This window comes from Mytilus galloprovincialis, chromosome 4, assembly GCF_965363235.1.
Source record: "Mytilus galloprovincialis chromosome 4, xbMytGall1.hap1.1, whole genome shotgun sequence".
Classification (NCBI taxonomy): domain Eukaryota; kingdom Metazoa; phylum Mollusca; class Bivalvia; order Mytilida; family Mytilidae; genus Mytilus; species Mytilus galloprovincialis.
This window is the reverse complement of record NC_134841.1, coordinates 37,960,220-37,978,029: the sequence shown is the minus strand read 5'-3', so window position 1 is coordinate 37,978,029 and position 17,810 is coordinate 37,960,220.

Below are 17,810 nucleotides of genomic sequence, written 5' to 3'. Positions count from 1 at the left end.
TAAGAAGTAAGCAATATCCTATAACTTTACGTTCCGCTATAAAGATGATGTTCTCCCACTAAAAAAAAAACAACATTTGGTGACTATATTGAACGAACCTATCCCATCGAACCAGAGATAAAGGATACTACAGATACAGTTAAGGGGGGTCGGGAATATTCGACTGCATATAATTTCACGCATGAATTACTATATGCACACAAGTTTGTGTCGCAAATTCACTAATTTTTACAAATTTGAATTGATTAAAAATGTTAAGTAATGTTTTTTTTGTCACCAACACATTATTATCGTTATTATGTGTATCTGTGACGGCTCTGAATGACATTTCACCCAACTTCACTACTTTCTCGCCAAAATTTTGGATTTTAAGGAAAAATAGTTTGTTTTCCTGATTGGTGACCTATATTTTTTATGTCCTTGAAGCTAGCTTTTTATATTACAGTTTGATATTCCGAAAAAAATATGTCAACACCTCTGTTTTACCTATCATTTCATTGAAAAATGGTCCCTTTTACATACCTGTTTATTGTAATATTTTGAGCTGAAATGGTCCGGGACCCCCTATTTTGTTCTGCCCAATTGATTCACTCTCTATAAAAATTAAAAGAACAAAAAATACGGCACTTCTGACAGATACTTCGAATAGGCCCGAGGCATCTTAAGTCTGCCTCATATCTTGACTTACATCTAGAAATTGATCAGGAGGGTCGGTTTAAAACAAAACTTAACCACAAAAGAGATGATTTCAGCTTTCCAATTGTGAACAATCCATTTCTATGTAGCAACATTCCAGCAGCGCCTGCATACAGAGTATATATCTCCAAATTTATACGATATTCCCGGGCTTGTATGTCCTATCATGGTTTCCTTGATGTAGGGTTGCTGTTCACAAGGAAGCTATTAAACCATAAACCAAGAGTTCCAAACGGTGAAGTTGAAATCATCCATCTGTAAAATTTACGGACTCCATCACAAGTTGGTTGACCGTTATGGAATAACCGTTACACAGAGGATATCGGATATGTTCCTTATGTCATAACAACAATACCCTTCCCCTTTCACGAATGTGACCTTCCGAATTAGACTATTTACCGGCTTTGTAATAACATAAGTACCACGACGGATGCCCCATGTGGAGCAGGATCTGCTTACCTTTCCGGAGCACTTGAGATCACCCCCGGTTTTTTTGGTGGGGTTCGTGTTGCTTAGTCTTTAGTTTTCTATGTTGTGTCTTGTGTACTATTATTTGTCTGTTTGAATTTTTATTTTTTAAACATGGCGTTGTTAGTTTTTTTTTAATCTATGAGTTTGACTGTCCTTCTGGTATCGTTCGCCATCTCCCCCCCCCCCCCCGGCCCCAAAAAAAAAGATCAAAAGACAATCAACAGTGTTCAAGTCACAACATAAAAATCTAAATGTTGAGTAAAACGAAAATCACCAAAAATCTTTGGTGATCTTATGTACACTGAAAGGATAAACATAGCATGTGCCACATGTTTCACTTGTCGTGTTGGTCATACATGCACAAACCAAGTGATAAGTCAAATTTAGTATGTCATACGAGGAATAGAGAACGGCTTGTGGTTTTGACATTTTGGTGATCTCTGTCCTCATTTCTGAAGTATAGCGTAATTAGATTAGATCAAATAAAACTAAATATGTATAGTTATATAGTAATGAGCAGTTGCAGTCCGAAATACTGTTGTTTATATATCCTGGCAAGTTTTAATCAGGATATTTTGGCGATTGGCCTGTAATTAAACAGATTTTGTCCTATTCCCGATTGTGATATTTGAACTTAATATGAATTGTATGACAGGTTATGTATGGAAAGTAGACATTACTTACCCTGTCAATGCAACCGTTGTTTTCTCCTTCTAGAGCTCATAAACAAAAAATGTTATTCCCACAGATTTTTTTTTCTGTTACATTGATTTGTCTCTTCTTTTTGGGATATATGAACTTCAGTAAACTACTGTCATATATATTTACAATTCAATTTATAAATCCAGTGGCTATTTACTGACTTTACATGTACTGATTGATATTTTATTTTTGATTTATATATTTGTTAGTTGTAGTTAACTAACACGAACTAGCTTTCAGTAACTCGGAGTACTCTTGTAGTGAAGCTTTGTGTAAGAAGTCTTTTTAGCCCTCACACTTTTTTGTCCACAGGGCAATGTGAGCTATTGCCATTATTTTGGGTTCGTCATTGTTGTCTATCCTAATTAAAAAAGAGGGACGAAAGACACCAAAGGGACAGTCAAACTCACAGATCGAAATTAAACTGACAACGCCATCGCCAAAAAATAAAAAGACAAACAGACAAAAAATAGCACAGAAGACACAGCATAGAAAACTAAAGACTAAGCAACACGAACCCCACCATAAACTCGGGAGATCTCAGGTGCTTCGGAAGGGAAAGCAGATCTTGCTCCACATATGGCATCCATCGTGTTGCTTATGTCTTTACAAACCCGTTAAATAGTCTAATTCGGTAGGTCACATTCATTTTTTCAAAGATTTTCTACTATGGACCTACGTTACCAATGTCAGCCAATCTTGCAGTGAATGATCCTTACAGTAACTTGTAATAAAGTTTTTTTCCCAAAATAATCGACAAACCGTTTTCTTAAATAAAACATACGGGTCAAATGCGTTTATTGTCCTTTATCTTGGAAAACTATACCTGCCAATGGATAGAAAAAAAAATCTAATAGGGCATATATGCCAGAAATGTCCAGATTTACCTATTTCCTATGTGCAATAAAATTATCAGATACTACCTTTAGGTGTTATACCTTAGTATAAGAATGAACCCACTGACTGGGTACTTAAGTGCTTTCATTTATCTTATTTAGCTTTTACAGTTTCTCTCTAACTCTACTATAGTTTCTCCTAAAACACAAAACGGGAAAAATCGTCATTCCTGTTAGAACAATAACTCCTTTATTTATTATACTGGTAATTAAAACCATATTGACATATGTCATGTTGTAGACCTACTCTGGCTGATTACTTTTGCTGCTCAAACAATTAATTTATCCTTGGGTTCATAATACTAACGTTTTGAATTATTCCCTAGATCTCACATAATGTTTTACATTGCTTCTTTCTTGTAGGAAAAAAAACCGACACAAAGATAAATTATGGCGTCATTTGTTCAGTCCATGTTAAACGAGTAGGAAGAGACAACTCTATCCTTGTGAAGATATTGACAAATACATATCATGTAGGGATCCTATAAGGCAAATTAACTCCGCGTTATCAAATCTATATTTTATTATCATTGTTCTATTTTGTTTCTTTATATAAAATGTGTATGTATAAAACTACAAAAGTACGAAGGTCACTTAAATACTACTGGGGTCTTGAGCTTTTGCATGTGCTGCTAACGTTCCACGTCAATAGTCCAAGTTTAACTTTTGGCATGAGAATGCAATTTTTCTACGTTCAATATTAACTTCTGGTCATTCATGACAATTGCCTCCGTGTTGGATATTGTATGATCAGATTAAATACCTGGTGAAAAATTTAAGTGTCCTACTTTCACTTTGATATATTTAAATATTAAAATAAAATACTTCATAATGAACGTAAATAATTGCATTAGATTAACAAAAATGCCTGAATAAAACAAATGTTTGACATTTAAGAAATATTTGTTTATAAATTTATCGGTTTGTCAATATTAAAAAAAACCCAACAACATATAGTTCGAATGTAGGGAAGATAACTATATTGTTTCAATAAACTTGTCTCATTGACACTCATATCACATGTTCATATTTCTATTAACATAGCATGCAAAGTCAATTTATCATGGTGTACGGTATGTTGTACTCATACAGTGATCATTCAATAATTTAGTATCTGTTTAACTCGTTTAGAATTATCCTTAGAAATAGCAATTTATTGTCTTATGACCACGGTTCATCGTTACTAATTAAACTTCGACGAAAAACTGCATTTAAAAATGATCAACAAATTGGACCCAGTTTAATAAAGTTGCATTTCTATTTTATTGGTCATTATATAAAGACAAATCATTCTGTGACTAAATGTAGTGAATATTAGGTTTCAGGATAGATTTATTGGAAGTAACCAAATTAAGTTTCGTTTATTAATATTATCTAATATGGACAAATAAGTATGACAAAAACACAGAACGCCATATAAAACTCAAAAAGGGAGAAATACATAAAAACTGACGAAATTACCTTTCAAATTTACCAACACACGGAACGAATGAAAAACAACTCATATTCCTGACTTGGTATATGCATGTTCAGAATCAAATGGTTGATTAACCCTGATATCAAAGCTAGCTATACCTACCACTATTATTTTAAATAAACTTGGCTCTGGTAAATAGTTGCAAACGTCGTTTCCATGTGAAGGTCTAGGATTCCCAAAAGATAGCTTGTGTAGCATTCCAACATTGAGCTTGTTTGGTTGTTTTTAGCTTTAGCTTTTATCGATATATATTCATAATTGTCGCACACTTTATTCATATTTCAAATCATTAATAAGTGTGGCCTAAAATCCCGAATAACTTAAATGTTAATGAAATGTTCATTGACCGTGCACTTAATAGACGGGTTTGAAAACAATTACAGCTTGCTTCCCGCTGTGTACAGAGAGATAGTCTCTTATATTGCATGTATCCTTTATGTTGGTTGCCATATGATATAGAGGGAACTGCTTACCGGTTATCTCATTATCTAATTAATTGAATATTACTTTATTGCATTATCAGCGGGAGGTTTGGTTAGTCATAAAACCAGGATCAACCCTCCATTTTTTTTTACAATGTCCTGTACCAAATCATGAATATGACAGTTGTCATCAAAAATTCCGTTTCTATATATGGCGGCGTTTGTTTTTGTTGTACTTCAGTGTTTCTGTTGTTCCATTGTTTTCCTCTTGATGTGTTTCGCTCGATTTTAGTTTGTAACCCCGATTTGTTTTCCCTCAATCTGTTTATGACTTTTGAACAGCGATATTTTACTGTTGCTTTCAGATATATAGTCCATGTTAGAGTGCAGCAGGAATGTTGATAAAAAGAATTTGGAGTCTACGATCATCTTTTCTTGTCGTGAAGTCAGATTTAACACATTCGTGTAATTGTATAAACTGTGTGAAGACTAGAAAAAGGAACGGAGGCCAGTTTACCACTGGGTACGTTTGGCATGAGTTTCGCGAGTTGAGTTACATTTTTGTTTTGCTAGTTCATGTTAATAGGCGGCCCCAGTGGCATAGAAGCCTCCACAAATATTGACGTACGCAAGCTTTAAATACCTAACGGAAATTCCAGTATTCTACTTTTGCTATCAGATATTTAAATATCAGAATAGAATACCTCGAAATAAATGAATAATAAATTATTAAACAAATGACACATAGTAAAAAAAAATATTGAAAAGTGTCGTACAACGCAATACCTTATTGAATTTTAACGTGTTTACCAAATAAATGTAAAAACGTGAAAATAATCATTTTCTTTACATGAACGGGAAGTAATCAGTGCTCTTTTGTACGTACCGGCATTCAGAGTAAAATGTTAATGATAATACTGTTGGTTCTAAATATAGTTGTTAACTCTATTGTACGTTCTTGCACTAGATGATTTTTTTTATAAGTTTCAGATTGAACATGATATAATTACAATTTTTTTGTACTTTGTCACAAGGTACATATCTTACTTTTACTGTTTTTGTTTTGTGTATATATGACACAGACTTTAATACACATATGTTTATATTTTCATACACTTATGATAATATTTTAAAGTCTAATTTTACCAATTTATTACCCTGAACTTAAAACTTATTCCAAATAGTTGAAGCTATAAGATCTGGGACCAATTATTCTTATTAAATCTAGGGACTATCCGAATCTTACACATGATCATCATACATTGTACTAAAATACTTTCAGTGTACATTAATGATTAAGATTTAAGTGGTTAAGATTAAGATTAAGATCTTAGTGATTAAGATTATAACACAATGTTGACTGCTTTTCCCCTATTTTGACATTTTTACCTATTATGTTTGTTTGTTTTGTTCACACATCGATGTCGATACAATAAGATTTGATGCGACTGTCATACAAGTGAGAGATTTGACTAGCTTTAAAACCAGGTTTAACTTACCATTTTCTACATACGAAAATACCCGAACCAAGTCAGGAATATTACAGTTGTTATCCATTCTTTGATGTTTTCGAGCTTTTGATTTTGCAAATTAATCAGAGACTTTCCTATTTGAATTTTCCTCAGAGATCAGCATTTTTGTGATTTTACTTTTTTTAACGGTTCCTTGTGTTGTGTACTAACATGTTTTCTTTTTCATCAGTACAATCATATTACTATTAACTTTGAACATGTTGAATTAAGCAACATCGCTTTACAAACACAAAGCTCATCTATAGTTTGTATGCTTGTTGGATAAAAGTGAGTTTGAATTTTCAAATGTTGGAGAACCGTGAATAAACCACCAGCATCGACCAGGGGAAATCACCAGTTTATAGCAGGAGATGCTGTCTCGCTATAAAATTGAACGGGAATATGAATCTTATACTAGGATTTCGTTTGAATAACAATATATAATTATATGTAGGGGTCCATATTCAAAGCGTCTAAAACTCCGGGATATCAAATTGGTTATAATTATTATTATCATATATTGTTTCTATATATAAAATGTATGAATATACAAACTACAAAAAAAGAACGAAAGCCACTTAATTAAGTACCACTGGGGACATTAACGTATGCAGGTATTATTAGCGTCGTCAATAGCCCATTGATATCTCATTGATATAAGGTTCCAGGATAGATTTATCGAAATCAACTAAACTGTGTTTAGTGTATTGATATAATTATGTATGCACCAATGAGTGAGACAAAAACTACAAAACTTAAAAATAGGGAAGTGCACAAAACTGAAAAATTCAAGTGTTAAACTTTATCAAACAACAGAACGAATAGAAAACCTTTGTCATATTCTGGATTTGGTACAGACATTTTCAAACCTGTTTCTATAGCTAGTCAAACTCCGAAACAGTGGTGAGATCTGGTTACGCTTCTTTGCAGAGAAAGGGAAGTATGACCCGTACAATAACGTTGTATTGAGTTTGGTAGCTAGCATTACATCCGACTTACATGACAATGGTTTTTAGGCCCGTTTTGATGCCAAATAGGTTGAGCAGCCTAAACAGACATAAATAAAGGCAACAATAGATACTCTGTAGCACAACATGTATAAACATACATCACCGAAGTACAACAAAAGTAACTGAACACTTCAAGCCAATGAAAAATATATTCTAACAAAAAATAGCCAACAAAAAGAGATGAAATATCTTGTTTAAGTTACAGGAACAAACCATATATGACTTATTGTTAAAAGAAAAACTCTTATTCAAACGAAACGGTTTCTGATACTGGAAGAATTTTAAACTTCATTTTAAGATGGATCCAATATTTTAAAAAGGTACGAGAATGGCTAGCAGGACAACACAGGTATTTTTGGTGTTTTTTTTTTTGCAACAAGAGACAGATGCTCCATTGCGTGATTAATTCCTGTGACTTCTAATCCTGAAATTGTACTGTTTTTACCATGCACGAAATACAGATAAGAAATCGATGACATCTCGCATCTTGCTGTATACACTAACATAGTCTCTTATTTTTAATTTATCCTTTATATGGTCTTTTGTCCAGATTAAAAAGTTGAGGTTAAAGTTGATATATGATAAAGAGAGGATTGTTAACCGTTTATCAAACTGATTGAGGGGCCGCGATGACCGAGTGGTCTAAGTAATTACTACTGTAATCACTAGCCAGTCAACACTGAGGTTGTGAGTTCTAACCCGGCTCATGCAGGTTCACTCGACTCTAATCTTAATTGACTAGGATTTCAGTGTTCCTGTCGATGGTCGGTGGTTTTCTCCAGGCACTCTGGCGTCCTCCACCAATAAAACTGGCCGCCACGGAATAGCCTAAATGCGGTGCTTAAAAGTGGCGTTAAAACACAAAAAAAATCAATCAATCAGTACAATAGATTAATATTGAAAAAAAATATATAAAAAGGCAATTTTGATGGTAGTAAACAAAGGTTAGATATAAAAGGATAGAATATGGATGTTATTTTTTAAAAGTAATAAGGAAGTATTGTTTATTAAGTATTATTTTTATTTGTTATTATGATTCTTCATAACATATCATGTATGTCAATTCTAAATGTAATGTTTTAGTATTATAAGGTAAGAGTAACTACATATCATAATAACATAACAAGGCATCATTGATTTCCACAGTGTCTCTCTGAAATATTCATAATAAAGACAGGGGCGAGTTTTACTTTCTATTTGTTTACTTTCCTTTCCTTGTTTGGAGTATTCTTTTGACTCCTCCTTATGGTTTGGCATATTTCAGTTGTCGTATGGTTTCAGTGTTGTCTATGATATCCATGAACATAATATTTTCATTACTGCTGAAATAACTTTTACAACAGGAATACAAATAACAGGTTTTAGTCATAACGTTTACTAATTTTATCACTAATATAGAGATTTAGTGTGGAAGTACGATACCATGTTCAGTAATTCGATAATAATAAAAAAATCTTTTCGCTTCCAGAATTTTACAGTATTATTGTTTACAATGATACAAATGTAGGAATTAAACTTAATGATAAAGGTTATGATTATATATTGTTGTTTGTTCAATCACATTGTTTGTCGTCCTGTTTTAAAAACTATCATTTAGTTCGGAGTAATACAAAACTGTTTCCTTTATGTTTCATGTTTTGTTGGTGTCGGGCAAGTTTATGATATTGCTATATAAACTATTTATGAATTACAAACGAGAGGCTAAAGATACAAAAGGGACATTCATACTCATTAGTCGAAAATAAACTTGGATGGAGAGTTGTCTCATTGGCACTCATACCACATCCTCTTATATCTCTTGAAAACGCCATGGCTAAAAACGTAAAAGGAGAAAAGGAAAAACAACAGTACACAAAATAACATAGAAAACCAAAGACTGTGCAAAACGAACCCCATAAAAAATTTGAGTGATCTCGTGTTCTCCGGAAGGGTAAGCAGACCCATTTCACGACCGTCGTGTTGCGCATATACATGCAAATACAAACCCGGAGATAAATCTTATTCGGTAATTTACATTCGGGGAGAAGGGCACGATATTTTAGTTACGACAATTGAAACATATCCGTTGTCGTCTGTGAAACTGATATTCTATAACAGTCAACCAACTCGTGATGGCGTTCGTAAAATTACGATGGGATGATTTTCACTTCACCACTAGGACAATGGTTCATTGGTTAATGTAAAAGATTTGACGGTTAAGTCTTGTTCTCAGACATATATGCACATGGTTAACTAAATATGGTGTTTTGAATGGTTGTTGGTTGTACCTTTTTCTAGTAATGATCATTTGACGTTCTTATTGTCATAGTTTATAGGCTTTAATGTTAAGTTATCAAGCTTCAATATGTTTATAGGACACTATAAACAGTCGGTTGAAAACTTTATTTTGCCTGTGTATTGTCTGTATTAGGTGTGGATGTTTATTTAGTCGACACCTCTCATAAAATATTTATGAATGTAATGTCATTTGAACTGTCAATCTGAAGGGGTTCGTCTATTATTTCCATGGTTTATTATTGAAAATTAAGTTTTTGTGGTTTAATAGGTCCGTTTCTCAGAAAACATATGTAATATGTCAGCAGCAACTGGTCAATGGAATGATTGTAACGTATTGTTAAGGGTTCTTTATTAAGTCTGTTTCTCGGACACTATCATCAATGGGTAAGCATATTTGGAATATGGAAATATCAACGTTTGTAAGCAGTGCATGTCCTGGTCAACTGACCATTATTTATTTTCGTGGTTCAATCGATTCATGACTTTTGAACAGGGGTATACTACAGTTGCCTTTATTTGTATCTCTTTAGAACTTGTCTAAATTTTAATGCTATTTTGAAACCACATATGTAGTTTTTTATAGACACTAAAATACATTATCTAAATTGTACATGAAAAAACATATAACAACAATATTGAACTCCAAGGTTAAAAAGTCAAAAAGGAAAAGTCAATGAAAACTCAAAAAATCAAACGTTGGACATTATTGACCAACGGAACGAATGAAAAAACAACTGCCATATTTCTGATTTGGCAAAGGTATTTCTAGAAGAAGAAAAAATATCGTTGGCTAAACCTCCCTCTTGTTGTTCATAGTTTGATAATTGAAAAAAGGCAAAACCATAACCTGCGTTGTAAGATAAATCATGTATTTATCACTAAACGTTATAGTTAAATAAATATACTATTTGTTTCATTTTGACAACGTACTCACTGGTATTAAACTGATAACCGTAACTGGAATTACGACTATCCCAATATGGCGACGGCAGATATAGGTAAAATCTTTACAGTTGTTTTCTCAAATGTAGCATGTTTTTGTAATCGTAACTCGGAAAAAAGATAATCGTAATTATGCTATAAAAAATGAGAAGATAATCGTAACTGGATAGTGTTTTATTGATATTGACACTTAAAACGTATATCTGATAGCATGTGATGAAATAATGGTGATGAATTAATCACGAAAACGTTCCAACATCCAATGACATTTTTTTTGTGCATATATTATTAATAGTTCTAATGAAAACAGCTACATACTAGTATATCATAAAATTGGAAGGGTGAATAAGCTTCAAGAAATTTGGAAATGGGGAAAACTCTATGTTAAAATACAGAAAACTCCAAGAACTGGGAATGTCACAAAATATGGGAATGAGCGAAGAGGCAATTTTAAAGGAAGTTATGATATATGGCTCTAACTAAACATTTCACTCAACTCTAAAGGCACAAGTTTAGACATCTCACACTGATCATGCTGATTAAAACTAAAAAAATGTCGTCATGATCTCTTCATGTTAAGAATTTAAAAGAAATATCGTGTGTTATTTTATTTAAGGATGTACTTAGGTGATCTAAGGTAAAATTAAATAAATCAAGAATTAAAAATTGATGCTTTAAGCTGGAAGAGTATTAGTTAAGTATCAAAATAAGCTAAATATATTGATAGGTCATGGAGCTCCCTTTCGAGAAAAAAATAAAAATACCCATGACACTTGGGTTTAGTTCATTTCATGAGCAGAAGATAAAATAATATAGTCAAAATAACCCCATCAAAGTATCATACTTTACATAAATTTTAAGAAAATTAACCAAAAACTGTCAAAAAAGACTCAATTTTGCGGAGTTATCTCCCCTTCCAATGTTAATTTCCATAGGAAATTGAAAATGCTGATTTTGAGTTTTCCTCAAGTTATATTTTATGGGACTTTTTTCTGTGTATATTTAGAGCTTAATGCTATAGATTAGAACTTAAACATTTTCTGTTGCAATTAGTTGGAGGTTAAAACTTAGTTGAAGTGGACTAATATAAGGATTCGGCCCGAAACGGGGAGAAACTCGGCATAGCCTCGCATTTCCCTGTTTCTAAGCCTCATCCTTATATCGTTGATACGTCAAATCAATGCACTATTATTGTCTAAATATAATATATATTTGTGGGGTTTTTTAGTCCGTCAAATGCTTCGTAAGACTATACGCGCCATTTAGGTAAGGCTGATAAAAACAAATAAACAAAAGTAACAATAAACAAAAGTAATAATAAACAAAAGTAACAATTAACAAAAGTAACAATAAACAATAGTAACAATAAACTGATAATTATTGATATTGATCCTTTACCATCCACACTGTTTAAAGAAACGTTCTAAAATACATGGGTATTTGATCAAAACAGTTGAATTTAATTCTTAAAATCATATGTTATATCAGTGTAAAGCAGAAAAAAGTGAATCCACGGGAAAAAATATAAATAGCTATTTTAACCGGAATCATACATTTTACTCCAAAATTAAACTATATGCATTTTAGTGAAATATAAGGAAAAGGGCAATATGAACACTCATATCCACCGATAAAAGTATCAACTGTTAAATCCGATAATGTAGTTATACAGTTATTGATAGAAAGTTTTGTTCATTTCGCGCAGTATTTTGTATAATTTAGTATAAACGTGATATTGGAGGCAAAACATATTACATATTAAAATGTGGTATACGGGACTTTCATTTTGAGAGGATTGCACTTTTGGGATATGGGATATAGCTACCCCCCCCTTTTTTTCTAAAAAAAAACCTAAAACGCACACACAACACGGAAACTTTGAAAGAAATTAAAATATCTTCTAACCACAATAATTTACTCGACAGCTGCTTCATTTTCCATATCTTTAACAGGTACAAGTATATATTAAAAGATTATGTATGTTGTTGTCAGTTAAAAATCGAGATATATAAGTAAATTTTTCCTAGATATTAACCTGTAAGTTTCTTCTTTTATTTTTATATTACATTAAATGTCATCGTTTAACTGGACATTTGCATTTTAACACACAAAATACCATTGAAATGTTGAAAGACACATTTATTATTTTTCAGTTACTATTATCCGATAAAGAAATTACGATTATCAAACAAGAAAAATGCCATAGAGTTACGTTTATCCTCCTGAATTTTTCAACGTCAATTTTCAAGGCGCTTAGACAATTCCAGTGCACCGTTACGATTAAAATATGATGTAACGGTATAGAAAAACCTTACAGCTGAGTAACTATTGACAAAAACATGCTACATTTTAGAAAAATTACTAAAGATTTTACCTATATCTGCCGTTGCCATATTGGGATAGTCGTAATTCCAGTTACGGTAATCAGTTTAATACCTTATTCATATTGTAAAGTCCCTCCTATTAAAGATGTACACCTCTGAGGAGCCAAAAATTTCTAGAATTAAACTTTTTTCCTTAACTTGATTTTGGGGTTTATATGACTGTAAAAAAATAATTGGTGAAGAAAAAATCATATGGTGGTGCACTTCTGTTTTTGCTACGGCTATTTGAAAATACCCAATTCTGATGATTTTTCAATTTTTCATCAATTTTTACCTATTTTTGGGCTAGTATCGTGAAAAACAATCACAGTTCTATAATTGAACTTTTTTTCATACTTTCAATAAAGATGAAGTGGACCGATCTGAATAAATTTAACTTAAAAAAAAACATATGTAGTGTTAATATAAAAAAGTTTTATCATATTTTGATGCTTTTTTGTGTCAAATTTACCGTGCTGTAAATTTGTGATTTTTCTCAGTATTAAAAATAAAATGCATATTATCACAACTTTTTTGTTATAAATGATTGAAAAAAATACATATCTAAGAAATTTGAAAAGACATAAATGATATGGGATGTACATGCTTCTTGTAAAATTATTTTTTGTATCCCTCATCCATTTTCTCAAAATTTTGCCAAAAAAAGACTTGATTGGTCGTAAAATTTAAATACACAATTTTTTCACAGAGTTTTGTTTGAATATAATATTTTCAAAATTCAGTGATATTTTCCACTTGTATCACATGTTTTTTAAAATAACTCCAAAACGAGATTTCAACGAGACTGAAACGTCAGAAGAATACATCCTTAATTATTAATTTCTATGTATGTGTTTTGTCTATAGCTATACTATATGCCATTTCAATTTTATTTGTTGACATATTTGTTTTTGTTTTTATAGTGATTAAGATTATAGAACAATGTTGACTGCTGTACCCCTATTTTGACCTGTTTATTTTGTTCACACTTTGTTGTCAATATAATTGAATTTGATGCGACTGTCATACAAGTGAGAGGTTTTGCTAGCTATAAAACCAAGTTTAATTAACCATATTCTACATACGAAAATATGACAGTTGTTATCAATTCGTTTCATGCGTTTGAACTTTTGATTTTTTACTTTCCGTTTCGAATTTTCCTCGGAGTTTGGTATTTTTGTTATTCTTCTTTTTCAATGGAGATAAATAGATAAATGATCATTCATTTTTCTCGTGGGTATATCTTGAGGGTATATTATATATGTTTTTATTCTCAGATGTAAATATGGTACGTGTGTGCCAAAAACTGTCATTTGATTTTAAAAAAGCGCAGAAATTTTATATTTTGTAAATAGTATTTTATTTCATATTGTGTATTATATCTATGCATTTTGATAGTCTCTTATAATTCTGTATAGAATGGCTCTCATTTTATTTAGTGTTATTTTATAATGTATAAAGATTGATTGTACTTGTTGAGAGATGAAACTTTAATAAAACATTGAATTGAATTGAATTGAAATATAATCATTTTCCTCTCTGTAGTTCCTGTTTATATTTTCACACACTGTATAAAAGGGTATCGAAATGAATCAGGTATATATATCTAGTCCCAATCTCTAAGCGGTAATAATCTAGTCGTCACTGTACAGTAGGAAGGGCAGATTATAATGCATCAAAAAAAATTTCGTAACGAGGTAACCACAAAACACAGATCAAGATTAAATTTTGGTGGCATCACTTTTACTGTTCTAGAGTTATGCCCCTCTACAAATGTGTAAAAATTGCTGATTTTTTAGTTTCCGTTCTCTAACTTTAGTTTGCATCAACCAAATTTTATGCAACGTATACACACGGCTTATTACCACAAAACTCAGATCAAGTAGAAATTTGGGTAGCTTCACTTTTACAGTTATTGACCCTTTATAATGTGCGAACATGGGCGTCATCTGTATCCAATGGACACATTCCCCATGTATTTTCCTTTATGCACTTGTATTAAAGAACAACCATTGTTAATGGGTTTTTTTCATCATATGTTTAAAAGTTTACAAAACAAATATCGCATTAAAACTACTACATTTCAACTAAGGGATATACTTTGTATATTTGTATAGTGCATATCAAAATTGTCTTTGTGTCAAACTTATGAGTTATGAATTTTTATACATTTCAAATATTTTGTAGCCCTTATTTGAAAAAAAAACCCGAAGGCCAGCTTACCACTGGGGACTTAAACTTTTACATGGATTTCGTTTAATTTTTGTTACTTGTTCGTGTTAATAGGCGGCCCCAGTGGCAAACAAGCCTCCACAATTAATGATGTTTGAACGGTATAATTACCTGCTTGAAATTGCAATTATTCTAGTTTCAGTTTCTGATATTTAAATATTACAATAATGTGCCAGGAAATAAATGAAAATAAGAAATCAGACTGACAAATTAGAACAATAAATATGACGAAGACTTGTTGTTTAAAGTACTAGCTAATTGGCCTTTAACGTTTTGACAAAATCAATGTTGAAAAAAATATAACTGTTATATAATCAATGGGAGGTAATTCAATAGCTCTTTTTTTATATAAACATTGTCATGACAAAATATACAAAGAAATATGTTGTAATGTTGAGAATAGAGACATATCTATATATTTTTATAAACATATCTTTCTGTAAGGACCAACGAGATCCAAGGTATTTGTACCCTTTTTGAACATTTAAGGCATATACATAGCACAACGATAACTTTTTGACAAACTGATGATTTGTTTGATTGACCTTGTAGTTTGTGTTGTTTTATCTATGACCACATGACATTGATATAGGTATTTTGCAATCATGCACTTGCCGATTATATATAATACATGCAAAGTTTCTGCAAAAAACTTGAAAATATACATAACTCACTCACTTTTGCTGTTCTGATATATTATCAGCTTCACAATGTACTGTTCTGTAGAAAGTAAAATCACAATAAATACTGAACTCCGAGACAATTCAAAATGGAAAGTCCCTAGTCAAATGGCAAAATCAAACGCTCAAATACATAAAACGAATGGACAACAACTGTCATATTTCTCACTTGCAATTGGTACAGGCATTTTTTTAAGCAGTAGATGGCGCATTAAACATGGTTCATAACAAGCTAACTCTCTAATTTGTATGACTGTCGCATAAAATTATGTTATATTGAGAACGATGTTTGAACAAAACAAACAGACATAATAGGTAAAAACGTACAAAAATGGGATACAGCAGTCGACATTGTGTTAATTATTATCTAAATCACTATTTAAAACAAACAAATATGTGAATAAACATTGGCATACTAACACAAGTGCGGGATGTATAAGTACAGAACCATGTTATAGATATTAAAAAAAAAACACACAAAAAGGCATATAGACAAAGCATAAAAGCAAACATTAAAACAAGAATACAAAAATATCAAAGAAAAATTACATAATGACGGGATGCAGTATAGACCCAGGTCATATGTAAAAAAAAAAAAAAGAAACACAAAAAGGCATATAGACAAATCATATTAATAGAAATGAAAGTCAAGAATACAAAAAAAAATCATAGAACAATAACTCAATGGCAGGGTGTAGATGTACAGGGTCAAGACAAATGGATACCACCAAAACAGACTTAACAGTAAAACTAATATTCATAAAGACAAATAAAAGAAAACTATACACATTATATAAAAGATAAAACACCGTCAGTACTTGAAGACCATCGTGTATTATTTGTGAAGGTAATACGTAATATTTATATACTGCCGATGAACTTTTTAGAAAAGGACGAGATATTCTTTCACCCCTGGTTCACCAACTTTCTACTCAGACACTGGTGACGTTTCACGACGTCTGAGTAGTTACTGCATGCTCTTGAATACCGAATAAGTTGGGAAATGAGCATCCCATATGCAGGTTAAGTTGGTATATTGCTACTATGTTAGTGGAAATTGATAATTTCAAAATTTAAATCGTCTCGTATGTCATATATTCTGGTACTGAGATGACCGTGTGTGTCGAGTTCGAGGTATCCGTCTATAGATAAGGCGGAAGAAGCCGTGTCTTGTTTCTTTAATTTCTAAATCTGGAAGATATATTAATGGAATTCAATCAGAAAAGATTCCATTGTTAATGGATATAACATCATCAATTTATCTGAAAGCGAATTTAAATGACCTAGATTCTTTGATCTTCATGTTTTTGACAGGTGTCTGAGAGACTTCATATGAAATAAGAAAAGGTCAGTGAGGAGAGGCGCACAGTTCGTGCCAATAGTAATGCTGACAATTTATAATTTGCACACATTTTCAGCATCAACCGTCTTGAATCTTTGCCAGTTTATGCTATTAGCAAAATTGCACAGAAGCAGATATATTTTCTCTTTCTCTTCACCAGTCCTGTATTAGGACTATTACATTAATGAAGTGGCTCGACTATTGCAAGAACCAAAACGTGCAGCACTAGTAAAATATAATTGACCAAGGAATTGTTGAAAAAGTAAATGACATGATTGTTGTGTTACATGTACTGTCGTTCTGATAAAAAGTAACCAAACCCCACCATCACCGACCATGAAGAAATCATCAGTATATATAATATTACTTCTGTAAGCACAATGTGTAAGTATAAAACTACAAAAGGAACGAAGGCCACTTAAATACTACTGTGGTCTTGAGCTTTTGCAGGTGCTGTAAACGTTTCACGTCAAAAGCCCATTTTTTAACTTTTGGCATGAGCAATTTTTTTGTACGTTTAATACTTTTTCTGGTCATTCAACCTAATAGATGCCCCAGTGGCATAGGAGCCGCCGTGTAGAATGTTGTATAATCTGATTAAATTTAAGTGTCCTACTTTCACTTTGATATATTTAAATATTAAAATAAAATCCTTCATAATGAACATAAATAAGTGCATTAGACTAACAAACATGCTTGCATAAAACAAAGACTTGTCATTTAAGAATTAATGTTTTTAACTTTATCGGTTTGTAAATATTGAATAAAAAACAAAACAAAATAACATAT